This window comes from Schistocerca nitens, chromosome 11 (assembly GCF_023898315.1).
Source record: "Schistocerca nitens isolate TAMUIC-IGC-003100 chromosome 11, iqSchNite1.1, whole genome shotgun sequence".
NCBI classification, from domain to species: Eukaryota; Metazoa; Arthropoda; class Insecta; order Orthoptera; family Acrididae; genus Schistocerca; species Schistocerca nitens.
In genome coordinates this window covers 61,138,263-61,151,374 of record NC_064624.1, presented here as the reverse complement: position 1 = coordinate 61,151,374, position 13,112 = coordinate 61,138,263, and the positions used below count along the sequence as shown (strand labels likewise).

At 46.9% G+C, this 13,112-nt stretch overlaps 1 protein-coding gene across 1 annotated transcript in view; it reads left to right on the top strand.

Moving 5' to 3' along the window:
• Positions 1–1,030: 1,030 nt before the first annotated feature.
• The window catches only part of LOC126213077 (ankyrin-1-like), a 73,630-nt gene continuing 61,548 nt past the window's right edge, over positions 1,031–13,112 (top strand). The window contains exon 1 of the mRNA XM_049940666.1: positions 1,031–1,068. The gene's annotated coding sequence lies outside the window, so the exon portion shown is untranslated. The remainder of the gene's footprint in view (positions 1,069–13,112) is intronic.

The following is a 13,112-nucleotide window of genomic DNA, read 5'->3' as shown; positions in this document are numbered from 1 at the left end:
AGTGAAATGATTTCAGAGGTTGAAGTGGAGAACTCTACTTTTCCAAACAAGTCACAAAAGTGTCTTAGAATTGGTAAAAGGCTCGTATTTTGACTGAGTGAAAGTACCTTCTTTTCCAAGTTCATTAAAACGGTATTGATTATTTCTTGAAGCAAGCTGAAACCGTGGTTATTTCCAACTTTTGGATTGAATTTAAAAACATTTTCAATGGGCATTGTGTGAAATGAAGCCAAAGAAGTGACTGTTGGTTTTCGAAAATTTGTTTCAGCAACGTGGGACACCTATTCTGAGATAGAAAACATTTCAAAGGTTCAATAACTTTCGTAACTCCTGGCAACAATGACAACCATCTAGTTTTAATACTACCAAGAACTTTGCTGTATCCAGTATCAACGAAATCACAGAATGATTTCAGTTGGTCCGCACGTTGAGGGTAAATGTGTGTCGTCCTCAGTGTAACTTATTTTAAGTTAAAGTAGTACGTGAGCCCAGGCACCGATGATCTCAGCATTGATATACCTGTAACCTCCTTTAACGAAAACTTGTCACACTCGTCCGTCATTTCTGGAGTAGCAAATGATCGACACGAATCGCGAAGCTCGCGCGTAATTGACTGGCACTCAGCACGATGACGCAAGATGTTGTGTTCACACCTCTCCTCATCCCGTGACCAAAATGCAGCGTCTTTGCTCCATCTTTGCGTTCACCAAAAGCGGTACTGGGAAATCGGTTTACGAAATTCGGTTTTTGGGGCGCCAGGCGAAGGGGGTGTGTGTTGCCAGCTGTATAGCGCGGCTCGAGATAACTGACTGTGGCGTGGATGGGACGCAGGCGGTCCGGCAGTGCCGACACAGACGTAGACGCCCTGCTGCAGCCGTTCCCTCGCCTGCCGCGCGAGCTGGCAACGCCGCCCCGTGACGTCAGCACTGGAGGGGGGTGGGGGGCAGCCGGCTGTCTGTGCGGTCCAGTTGTGACGCAGCAGCCTGGAGGAAAGCAGCGTGCCACGTTGTCCAGCCTACCCAGACAGAGCTTGTGTGTCTTGTGTCTCCACGGGAATACCACAGAAAGGTAAGGCAGGAATTTATGGGAGCGGCGAATGTTCTGCAGGCTTTTGTGTGGTTTTTGTCGCGTAACGCACTTACTGCTCTTGTCTAATACTTTGTCTTTGAAAAATTACGACCGCTACGAACAAAGGGGTGGCTAACAGTGTGTTAAATTACCGTCTTGAGTGTTCAGTGATTTATTGGTCGTTACTTATGGCCTTGCTCCAGTCTATGAAAACTTGAGCGAGAATAACTTGGAACGAATGGAAAATAACGCCACATTCAGTCGGCTAGTGTTCCGATGTGCCAGTGTAGATTTCCACTGAATTCACGTACAACAGGCATTTAAAATGAAAACCTCGCGTTCTTGATTATGTTCGTAGGACGCAAGTTTACGAAAACCATCAAACGCAGAACTTTGCAGTAAGCGAGTTTTAGTGCGACAAGGCGTGTAGCGGCTTGCAGGCGTGGCACAAATTAATTTTTTAATGTTTCGCGCAATGTGGCCGAATTAAGACATCTAAAATGTTGTCAAGATGTACTCATTCAGAGGTATAATCTTAAATTGCGGTTGTCACGCAGTAAGAGAAGTACCGCAGTTGGAAACATTGCGCGTCGCGAGGTAACGTGACTAAGGGCGCCGAAATACGCGGACGTTAGTCAGACAGTATTTCAGATTGAGGGCAGTTACCGACTTCCAAGAAACTGCACGCAAGACTACGAGAACTGGAGAGATTTTTTCGCTACCCCCCCTCCCCCGGCCACGTTGTCGCTGTTCATGGAGTCAACTTAGGCATCAGACGTATCGTTGTAATTTATCAGTACCTACCTATTCGTGACGCAGTTTGCAGACAGTATCCCCACACCCCGTAGGGTATCTGCAAAAATTACATCGTCGTACGGCCCACACATCAGTAGACATGACGTGTGAAATATTTAGACGCGCGATAAACGGGCTTTTCTGTAAAAAGCAGCGCAAATTAAGCACGCTGTGTTTACCCAGTATTTCAGAATGAGCACTTGCTTTCGAACACACATTAAGAACAATTTCAAACCGTTTCTAAACTTTATCTCGCTTACATGCTTAACGTCAGATGTTACACACGTAAACTCGTCTGCAAAGTAATGAGACGTCGGAAGCTGTTTCGCGCGTGGGCGTTGCGGATCCTGAAATCCGTTCGCAAATCACAACTCGTGGCGTCACGCCGACACGCTTGTGGCGATGAGACGCAGCACTCGCGTTCATTTCAGTATTTTCACAATTTTCTGGAATTAAGGTTATGGTCAACGAGCAATCTGTAGCTTTCCCCAACACCCTCATTACACAGAGGCGACCATTTGCGTAGTAGTTGGCGAATTCTTGAGAATTTATCGTATGGTTTGTGCTTCACGAAATAAACATTTCGTATTTTTTATCGCTCTGTCACGTCTCCTCGTTTGTGATTTGCCGATGAATTTTTTTTTGCACTCTACATCGCTGCATCGCTTTGTTTGGCTGTTCTCGTGTTACTATTTGTCTGATGAGAGAGCCCGGTGTGTCGACAAAGCAACGCGTCAGCGATCTGTGCGGCCTGCGCTTCAGTCGTGTATTATGTGAGGGAGGAATGAATGTCGGTGATTCTGACGCCGTCACTTACCAGCTTCTTTATTTGACGTTGAAATGACACGATTAAAGTGCAGTGTAGATTTCTATGTGCAGCCTGTAACGGCGGCAGAATCTAGATTTAATTTGTGCCATTTCCAGTGCAACAATTGCGAGAATAGAGGTAGATTTGTTGTTCCGTCAGAGGGCTGAATCACGTCAAAATTATAACATTTGTGGGGGCATTTGCTAATTACGTTTGACAGAAACATACAGTAAACATTATTTCGTTTAGCCAGATACTGTTAGAGAAGCCTTACCCGTTATTGATGATAAGTCACAGTTTCGGAATCGTGGGTGGCCACTGACATCGCATTAGGCACTTCGGCATGACAAAGTACTGAAGACGACCCGTCTTGAAGAGTTCAAAAATGCCATGTGGCAGTTAGACTGCACATCGTCGTAAAACCCAAATTTGAATACCAAAATCATGAAATTGACAATTTTCTTTGGAAACAGGTAGATCAACACGACGACTTCAGTGTGCTCCCCTCATCCACTGCCAGCAAAGAACGCGTGAGGGACAGGATGATTTGATAAAAGTTGCGCGAATTTTATGTATAATAAGTAACCCGGAATCGGTGCTCTAAATGCCCTTCACTTTCGTGACGTGGAACTGTGTGTGGTGGTTTTCGTATTTATACTCGCCTATCACAAAATATACAACGCAATTGATGCACGCCGTATTAAAGACCTGTGCAAAACGTATCGTGTGTAGCGAGATAAGATTTGCTGAACTGTAGAAAACTGTGGCGTTCACGGATGAACAGCAGCGGCAGCCAAAACAGTTTCCTAAAAAGGCCTCCATTTAATCGCGAATGTGTGGAATCAGCTGTTTAGGTCACACATAGCTATCCAATAATAAGGGAGTAAGGTCACTCGTGACTTGGGAATGTGTACAGTGTTTCCGGGTGCTTTCAATTCATTAGGTGTTCCGTCCACCAGTAAAATGTGATAGCCGCATAAAATTTCTCACTGTGGTGTCTCACATGATACTTGTGCTGGCAGTAAACGAGACTCAACGTGGAGACGGTGGCGAGGTGTCGCCCTGACACGTGGATGAGGGTAACCTGCGTGCAGCAGTAACCGTGCTCTACCACTGTGTGCTTGTAGTCTCAAGTTGAGCCACTCGCAGAGGTCCATCGTGGGCTGTGACTGCTGTATGGCGGCGAAACTTGGTATGCTAATGCGCCCTTGCGGAACCGATTTACACTGGAAAGAAATGTTCCCATATCTAATGCATTGGGAACGGAATGTGGACAGGAAGGGCCAAACAAGTGAGAAAGGCAGAATGTCGATATTATTAACCGCCACTTGCAGAACTTGTTCAGTATGAGCACCGGAGACTTCCGCGAGGTGTTGCACAGTGACAGATTCGCACCTGGTATTGGTATTGATTTCCTCCGGCGCCAACTGGTTTCGCGTTAACAAATTAGCATGTCTACAGTGTTTCGCTGCCTTACCATACTCACAGACCACAGTGGACTTGGGTCAGTAGCTGCATTTTACTTATGAGCACCCGGTACTTCAGTGTCTCAGATGAAGAAAAAAAAAACGGTTCGCGAAAATTTCGCTGTCGCCTTGGTGGTCCATTTGGTGATACACCATTCGGTAGTTAATCAGTTAAAAAATCTGCAGTTTTCTCAGACTTCCGTCGTGTGTTTCACTTTTCTCAAAGCATCAAGGCTTTGCAAGTACCCGTATTTCCAGTACAGGCGGCTGCCTAAACTGGAGCAGCTCGCAGCTGCTGATAGCGGCCGTCGACATTGACCCGTGGCGTAATGGTGTGCTGCGTGACGTCACACACACCACGGATACAACAGAACGCGTGGCTGCTATATTATTTTCTGTAAAGTGTGTTGTGGTGGAAAAGTGATCCGTTGCTTGGCCAGAGTTCTGGTACAGGTTGTCAGGTTACAGTATGGTTGTCACTCAGCGGAGGCAAAGAAATGGAATGTTACAGTAACAATTTTTGTGTGACACGTATTTCACGCATGTTAGCTTTCGAAGAGTGTTCTATGTCCGTTTTGGTGATGCACAGTTGGAATCGGCAGGTTCAGTGCTGGGCACCGCTTGTCCCTGGTGTGGAGGTAGGTTTACACCTGTGCAACTTTGCGTGTGCGAGAGACGCACGCAGCCTCTGCAGTCTGTGCAGCCGGCCGGCCAGCCGCGCACGCCTCCGACACGTGAGCACGGCGCCCCGCGGGAGCCCCCACTCTCCGGACGAGTACAGACCGCGCTCTCCCGTCCACCGTTTTTTTTTGTCTGTTTTTTGTATTGCGTCTCACTGTTACGTTCCTGTGTTTCGCGCCCTTTCAAAGTTTCGCAAGCCCATTGGCCGAGTGGTCTAAACAGAAACAAAATGGCTCTGAAGATCATCGTGCATACATACCTGTGACGCGAGTTCTCGGTAACATCCATTATGGCCTCTATTTTGTGTAACCAGTGATAGAGTGGCCTTCTGCTAATATTTCAAGTTCATTTGAGACAGCCACAGCGCAATGAAACCCTATATTAATCGCTAGATTTTCGAAAATAAACATTGAGAGAAAGAGGCCTGTAGTAGAATTATAAACATTATAACTTAAATATAGTAGCCAACCGCAGTTACGACACAGTTTAATTACACAAACCTGTGACCAGTTTCAGATTTTCAAAAATCCGTTGTTAAGTGCTTTTACAAGCTGATCAGTACTTGCGTTAACCGCCATTTAAATGAATATTCGTTTCTGTACAAAATATCAAATCTGCGCGATTGGTTTTTCTGTGGAGATGCGAACCACTTCGGAGCTTTGTTTTCGGAGACCACACTGCTAGATGGAAGGCAACAGTGACCTCGACTACGGATTCAGTGTGCTTTCAATGAAAAATGAAACTTGGGATTTAATCCGTATATTTCAACCTTTTTCAACCATCTCACTCAAGAAAAAGATAATCGCCCCATCAGAATTGTATTCAAATTTTATGACTTCTCGCATTGTTCTTCTGAAGATCTCATCGTTTCACAAAATAAGGAATACTTCGCAAAGGGTAATTTAAGCTCAATTCATGCTTAAAGTTGTCATTCTGTTACCAGCAATTCGAAATAAAAGCTGCAAAAGTTTGAGACTTTTTCTTCTGACTAAAAGGATAGTTGCTGATCCGTTTTGGTCTGAGGTGCACTGATGAATCCACTATTGGCCTTCATCAAAAAGTCTCTTCGCAAACAAAATTTAAATGTCTGGAATGATCGTCTTGTAATCCATTTCTAAAGCATTGTAACATTTGAAAACACTGACAGGTTACTGAAACATTGATTGTAGAACACGGAGCACCAAAATCGTGATTTGGATGTGCAATGCTACTCCATGATTTAGTTGTTAAGCACACGAGGTAATGAGCATTGTCGGCAGAGGATCTCAAATTGATTCCATATTTATAAATTTCGAGAAGGCTCTTTACGGCGGTGAAGCGATAGGTTCTCACTTGTGCGACTGGATTCGTGGTTTCCTCTCAGAAAGGTCGCAGTTCGTATTAATTGAGAGAAAGTCATACAGTAAAACAGAAGGAACCTCTATCTTACTCCGAGCAAGTGTTCAAGGCCCTCTGCTGTTACTGATCTACGTAAATGCTTTAGGAGACAATCCGAGTAACCATTTTAGATTGTATACAAATGATGCTCTCATTTACCGTCTGGTAAGGTCAGCAGAACATTGAAACCAAATGCAGAATGATTTGGAGACGATAACTTGTTGGTGAAAGTGGCAACTGCTCCTAGGTAATGAGAAGTGAGGCCAAATAGAGAACCGACTGAAATTACCATTACGAACAACTTAAATTGGAAAGAACACAAAGAAAATGTTGTGGGGAAGCCGAACCGAAGACTGTGTTTATTCGCAGAACAGTTAGGTGCAACAGGTCTACTAAAAGGACTGCCTGCGCTACGCTTGTCCTGCCTCGCTGGGAGTGTTTGCTGTGCGGTAATGGACGCTGACCAGGTGCCACTGACTGAGGACATCGAGAGTGTCCAAAGAAGGGCAGCTCGTTTTGTTTTATTGCCAAATGTGGGAGAAAGTGTCACAGATATAATACGCGAGTTGGGCTGGCAATAAGTAAAAGGCCATTTCGTTGCGGTGTCATCTCTTCACGAAATTTCAGTCACGAGGTTTGTCCTGCGAATGCGAGAATATTTAGCTGATTACCACCTGCATAGAGTCAGGTGGTCACCGTAATGAAGCAAAAGACACTAAAGTTATCGTGGAACATTCTGAAGGGTCCATTTTTCTCCTGCGCTGTTGGGAAGTGGAACGGGAAAGAATTATGGGAGTGTAATTGGATGAACCCTCTGCCAGGCTCTTAAGAGCAAATTGCGTGATACTCATATAGATGGAGAAAATGTGGTGTGGCAAAAACTATATGAATACTTGATCTGGAAAACTTACTTGTATACTGGATGATGAAATATCCGTTTTTGTTACGAAATATCCTTATTGGTGCCGGAGCACACTCACTGATCTCGCCGTAAGACGAGAAGCGCATGTATATGTCAGGTGTATTAGTGGTAATTAGTGGTAAGCTTCTGTGAGAGAAACTGGTGAGCTGGTCGGTCCCTACATTTACCCACTATATAATCTACATTAAACTCTTTACGCTAAGGACCCCCTCCCTCCCCCCCCCCCCCCCGCCCACACACACACACGACGGGGAGTGCCGCGCAAACTTTGAAAAGACGCCACAGACCGGGCGGGTAGCCCGCGCGGCGGGGTCACCTTTGGAACTACTCGATAAGCTTATAGTTGAAATTTCATATCGGTTGAGTTTACGGCAGCAGAGAAACGTCACCTGAAAGTCGTCCAAAACGACTACAAATAATGGAGCCGCTGTTTTCTTAATATTGGAAAACGTGGGGAATGCTCTGATTCCATAATAAATACACTCCTGGAAATTGAAATAAGAACACCGTGAATTCATTGTCCCAGGAAGGGGAAACTTTATTGACACATTCCTGGGGTCAGATACATCACATGATCACACTGACAGAACCACAGGCACATAGACACAGGCAACAGAGCATGCACAATGTCGGCACTAGTACAGTGTATATCCACCTTTCGCAGCAATGCAGGCTGCTATTCTCCCATGGAGACGATCGTAGAGATGCTGGATGTAGTCCTGTGGAACGGCTTGCCATGCCATTTCCACCTGGCGCCTCAGTTGGACCAGCGTTCGTGCTGGACGTGCAGACCGCGTGAGACGACGCTTCATCCAGTCCCAAACATGCTCAATGGGGGACAGATCCGGAGATCTTGCTGGCCAGGGTAGTTGACTTACACCTTCTAGAGCACGTTGGGTGGCACGGGATACATGCGAACGTCCATTGTCCTGTTGGAACAGCAAGTTCCCTTGCCGGTCTAGGAATGGTAGAACGATGGGTTCGATGACGGTTTGGATGTACCGTGCACTATTCAGTGTCCCCTCGACGATCACCAGTGGTGTACGGCCAGTGTAGGAGATCGCTCCCCACACCATGATGCCGGGTGTTGGCCCTGTGTGCCTCGGTCGTATGCAGTCCTGATTGTGGCGCTCACCTGCACGGCGCCAAACACGCATACGACCATCATTGGCACCAAGGCAGAAGCGACTCTCATCGCTGAAGACGACACGTCTCCATTCGTCCCTCCATTCACGCCTGTCGCGACACCACTGGAGGCGGGCTGCACGATGTTGGGGCGTGAGCGGAAGACGGCCTAACGGTGTGCGGGACCGTAGCCCAGCTTCATGGAGACGGTTGCGAATGGTCCTCGCCGATACCCCAGGAGCAACAGTGTCCCTAATTTGCTGGGAAGTGGCGGTGCGGTCCCCTACAGCAACGCGTAGGATCCTACGGTCTTGGCGTGCATCCGTGCGTCGCTGCGGTCCGGTCCCAGGTCGACGGGCACGTGCACCTTCCGCCGACCACTGGCGACAACATCGATGTACTGTGGAGACCTCACGCCCCACGTGTTGAGCAATTCGGCGGTACGTCCACCCGGCCTCCCGCATGCCCACTATACGCCCTCGCTCAAAGTCCGTCAACTGCACATACGGTTCACGTCCACGCTGTCGCGGCATGCTACCAGTGTTAAAGACTGCGATGGAGCTCCGTATGCCACGGCAAACTGGCTGACACTGACGGCGGCGGTGCACAAATGCTGCGCAGCTAGCGCCATTCGACGGCCAACACCGCGGTTCCTGGTGTGTCCGCTGTGCCGTGCGTGTGATCATTGCTTGTACAGCCCTCTCGCAGTGTCCGGAGCAAGTATGGTGGGTCTGACACACCGGTGTCAATGTGTTCTTTTTTCCATTTCCAGGAGTGTATTTACGGCTGCCGAATGATAACGCAGACTAATTCCTCACAGGAACTAGATAACTTTTCTGTACCGTTGTAAACTGGAACGACATAACACGACCAAATAGTACCAGGACAAGCGCTCCGCAAACCTATGCCCCTCCGTGAGCACGACTACTCCCACGCACGCCTGCCCTGCCGTGTTCCGTGTGTCAGGCAGGCAGAGGCTCGGGTGCGGCCCGTGTGTTCGCCGGCGTGGCTGCCACACGGCCTTCAGAACGTCGACGCGGCGCGCAGATGGCCTGCAGGCCGTAGAGCGGAGCGGTGCCGGACACACACACACACACACACACACACACACACACACACACACACACACTGCTCTGCTGCGCGTCCAGTTGCGTCCGGACTTCATCCGTTCGACGTGTCTTCCAACCGTTGTACGTTTGTAGGTGAATTTGTACTCCGCAACCACTTCACATCTGCCATTTGGGCGTTAGTGCGAAGACGGAGAGGAAGACCCGTATTACGATCTTCCACTATGCGGAAACTTCAGAAAATACTGCAAAATATTAATTCATTTTCAGAGATACGTATTTTGTGAAGTATCGCGTGTACAAATATGATCGATCCGCGAATGCAACCGTAAACTCGCAAAGTATACATTTTGCACTAAACAAACGTTCAGTGGGTGAGTCCTCTGCTGAAATGAAACTCGCCCAACCGGTAGTACTGTTTCTTCCGTACTTCACGCAGCAACGTAATGCCAGCGGTCAGCACAGAAACATTGAGGCGTTCTCCGAGCTGTTCCCGTGTTCTTGGCACTGGGGGTACGAAAACACGGCCCCTAATGAACCCCTAAGGAGAAAGTCGTTAGATCAGTCGACATGGAGGTCCAAAGGAACAGAGCCACATCATGTTGCACCCCTACGGCCAATCCAGCGATGCTAAAGTTCGTCGTTTAGGTAGCGACAAACATCGATGCTCCCACAAGGGTAGGCTTGTCTTGCTGGAACATGAAATTCCTCGAATCCGGAATGAGTTGTCGAAACAACTGCAACATATCGAGGTAAGATGTACCCGCCACAGTTGTCTCACAGTATTGAAACGGCCCATTCAGCTTCGCCTGTCACACTGCACAGGATACATTAACCCTCGGCGAAACTCCTTCATGCGCCGAAATTACGTGAGGTTTTTCAGTACTCCAGTCGCTCACATTGCGGAGATAAACTTTTTCAGAAAAGAGTTCGTTGCTTTGTCGCTGAATATCAGCGTGGGGGCGAAATGTCCATCCTCAGTTGATCCCTGCAATGTGGCGCAAATCTGAAGGCGCCGGCCGTAACAGTCCGCTTTTAATTGTTGTAACGGATCCGGACGGTACGGTTTGGAGTGTAACCGCCGGCGCACTGTCTTCCACACACTTTGCTGCGGTGTTCAGAGTTCGTGGCTTCTGCGTGCTGTTGACTTGTGTGGACTGCGTACAAAAATCTCGTTCACGCCCCTACACGGTTTTTTGCAGCTGCCACATTTGGTCAAATACCTCGCATGTTCCAACACACGGAGTGTGTTCCCTTGCCTCGTCGGCATTTTGGCAAGGCGCTGAACTCGTAATGCCATCCAATCATATTCGTACATCTAATACTTCGGAAAAATTCGAATTGTGGAAACGAGTGAATCGTTGATGGTAGCCCTCTGTCTCGCCTTTTACCTGTCGTCTTTAGTTTCTGCACCAGTACGGTACTGAGCAGCCCAACTCATGATCTCGATCCCCTTGCTCATTTTACACAAGGCCAGGAAGTCTTTAAATTCTTAGTCAGTCTGGTTGACAACATTGCATTTACGAATTATTTCAATAACGTACGTAATATCCGTACACGTAATGTGCCGCCAAGAACACGTGCGAAATGTTAACCATCAAAGTACTTCTGTGCCCTTACAATTAATCACTGCAGCGCCTAATATTTAATTCACAGAATCTGGTACTTTCTGAACACTCGTGGTTACACTTCACGTGCTGACTTTAATCCCAGTACATAAACTGTGTACCTTAGTGTCGGGAATCTTTCCGTAAGCAATGAAAGATAATGTACGTAAATGATGAGTATATGCCTACTTCTATTGAACCCATATTACTCCTCTGTGGTACACAATTTAATTCTGTACGTACATGTAACCGATGCAGTCCCGCGTGTAACTGACGCATACAAAGACGCAGGTATCGTTAATACGTCGAGTGTAAGTGTTTGAATTCTAAAATTGGATGTAGAAGTTCGTTATGTAGAGAGCCAAGTACGGAAAACCACTGCACCAATGGCTTTATTCTTCTTTCAAAATAATGCTGAGAAATTTATACACAAGTGCTTTCTAACGCGTAAATACCTAGTGTATGGTGAGCTGTCAGTGTTGCTGTTCATTAACTTGTAATTCACGCCCTACCTATCCTTAGTTCACTTACAGTATCACTGAAGCGTCGTTCCTTTCCGTACGTAAAATTGCGATTACAAGTTACGAAATGCCACAGTAGGTGAAGTAACGCCCTCTATAAAGCACTGCAGCACCTTTGCTTGTCTCTGAGTTGCACAGCTGATACAATGAATTTTCGTTACCACTCACGAATAATTCCGTCTCTCGTTTATTGACGATTAAAATGCTTAATACTTGGGCAAATCTGCTGATAGCAAATGTCGTTCTCCTTACTGTTTATCAAAATATGTCCCCGACCTTCATGCCTTCTTTCTTTTGTCGTGTAAATTTTGCCAACTCCAAGGAAACAAGACGACGGGCAAGTCAGGGATTTCAGTCCCCTTATCTGTCAGTTTCAAACAGCTGTTTCTCTTTCTTTTTCTCTTACAGAAATTAGTATTGCATATTTCTTTACACTTATTGCGTGTACAAATTATTTCCTCTTTTTACTTATTTACATAAAAATATGCGAATAATAGTTACCACCTAGATGGACATAAAACATGAAAATTATATCTATGGACTGTTTGTCTCTAAATTGGCTAAAAGAGAATTACTACCATCTTTGTAGCCTCTTTTATGTAGGTGCTTTTAAAACATATTCATTACATGATGAACGGTGCAGTTTTTTATAAACTCACGCAAAGATTTATTAGCGTGACTTTTCTCGACCGAAATATTTGAGACAGGACTAAACAAAACAACGATGGCGTCAACTCTTGATAGTTTCCACAGTTCGCACCTTACTGTAGTTTCTTACTGTGCTTAGTTTGAAGCGTCAGAAATTAAACTTGGTATCTGAACCTAAAGTAAGTGCAGCTTGCGGGGATGACGTCATATAGCGATATTCTGCGCGGTTATATTGTAAGAATTCGTACCTGTAACTACGAGATTTCGAGGGATTTTTTCCTTGCTCTTTGGTCAATACAAAGCCACAAAATGTGGCACCAGTGCCCCGGTAGTATAAAACCGAATACGGCGACCGGTCAGTGCATCAACGAATCAGAGCGCAGACAACAGCCACTTACTGGGAACTGTTGAAAGTGACCAGCGCAAATATATAAGGGTTACTGCAAAAAAACAGCCGCCATAAAATAAGTTCTGGCCATCGTACTCGGCGCAGCACAAGGGAACAGACAGGAAAAATTTAGGTTCCGCCCACGAATTGCGCGTGGGTAGAGTGATCCTCGGTAAGGCGTCTTTATTGGCCGCAGTTTCTCGATTTTTCTCGTCGTCGTCGTCATTTCGCTGCAAGGCTGGAAGCTTCGAGGAGACGCGCTGGCGCTGCGGAACAGCGGTTTGTGGGCAGGAAGCGGGCGTCCGCGCAGTGCAGATAACTGCGAGTCGCCAGTCCAGGGTCAGCGGGTGACGTCACGCGGCGAGGCTGGTGGAAACCGGCTGCTGCGAGCACACTGTGGAGTGGGGGGGGGGAGGGGGGGTCGACGGCGGCAGCAGCAACACTGACGTCACGGCGCAGCGAAGAACGGCTTCGGTGAACAAAGTACCCACCACCACATTCCGCAAAGTCGTCTCAGGTTTGGATCTGTAGGTGGTTACTTAGTTTTACTGCATGCCCCATCACGATATTAATTTTGTGGTGCTTTAGGTTTAGATTTGATTGATACACGAGAAGTGTGTTGGGAAGGAGCACTGTAAC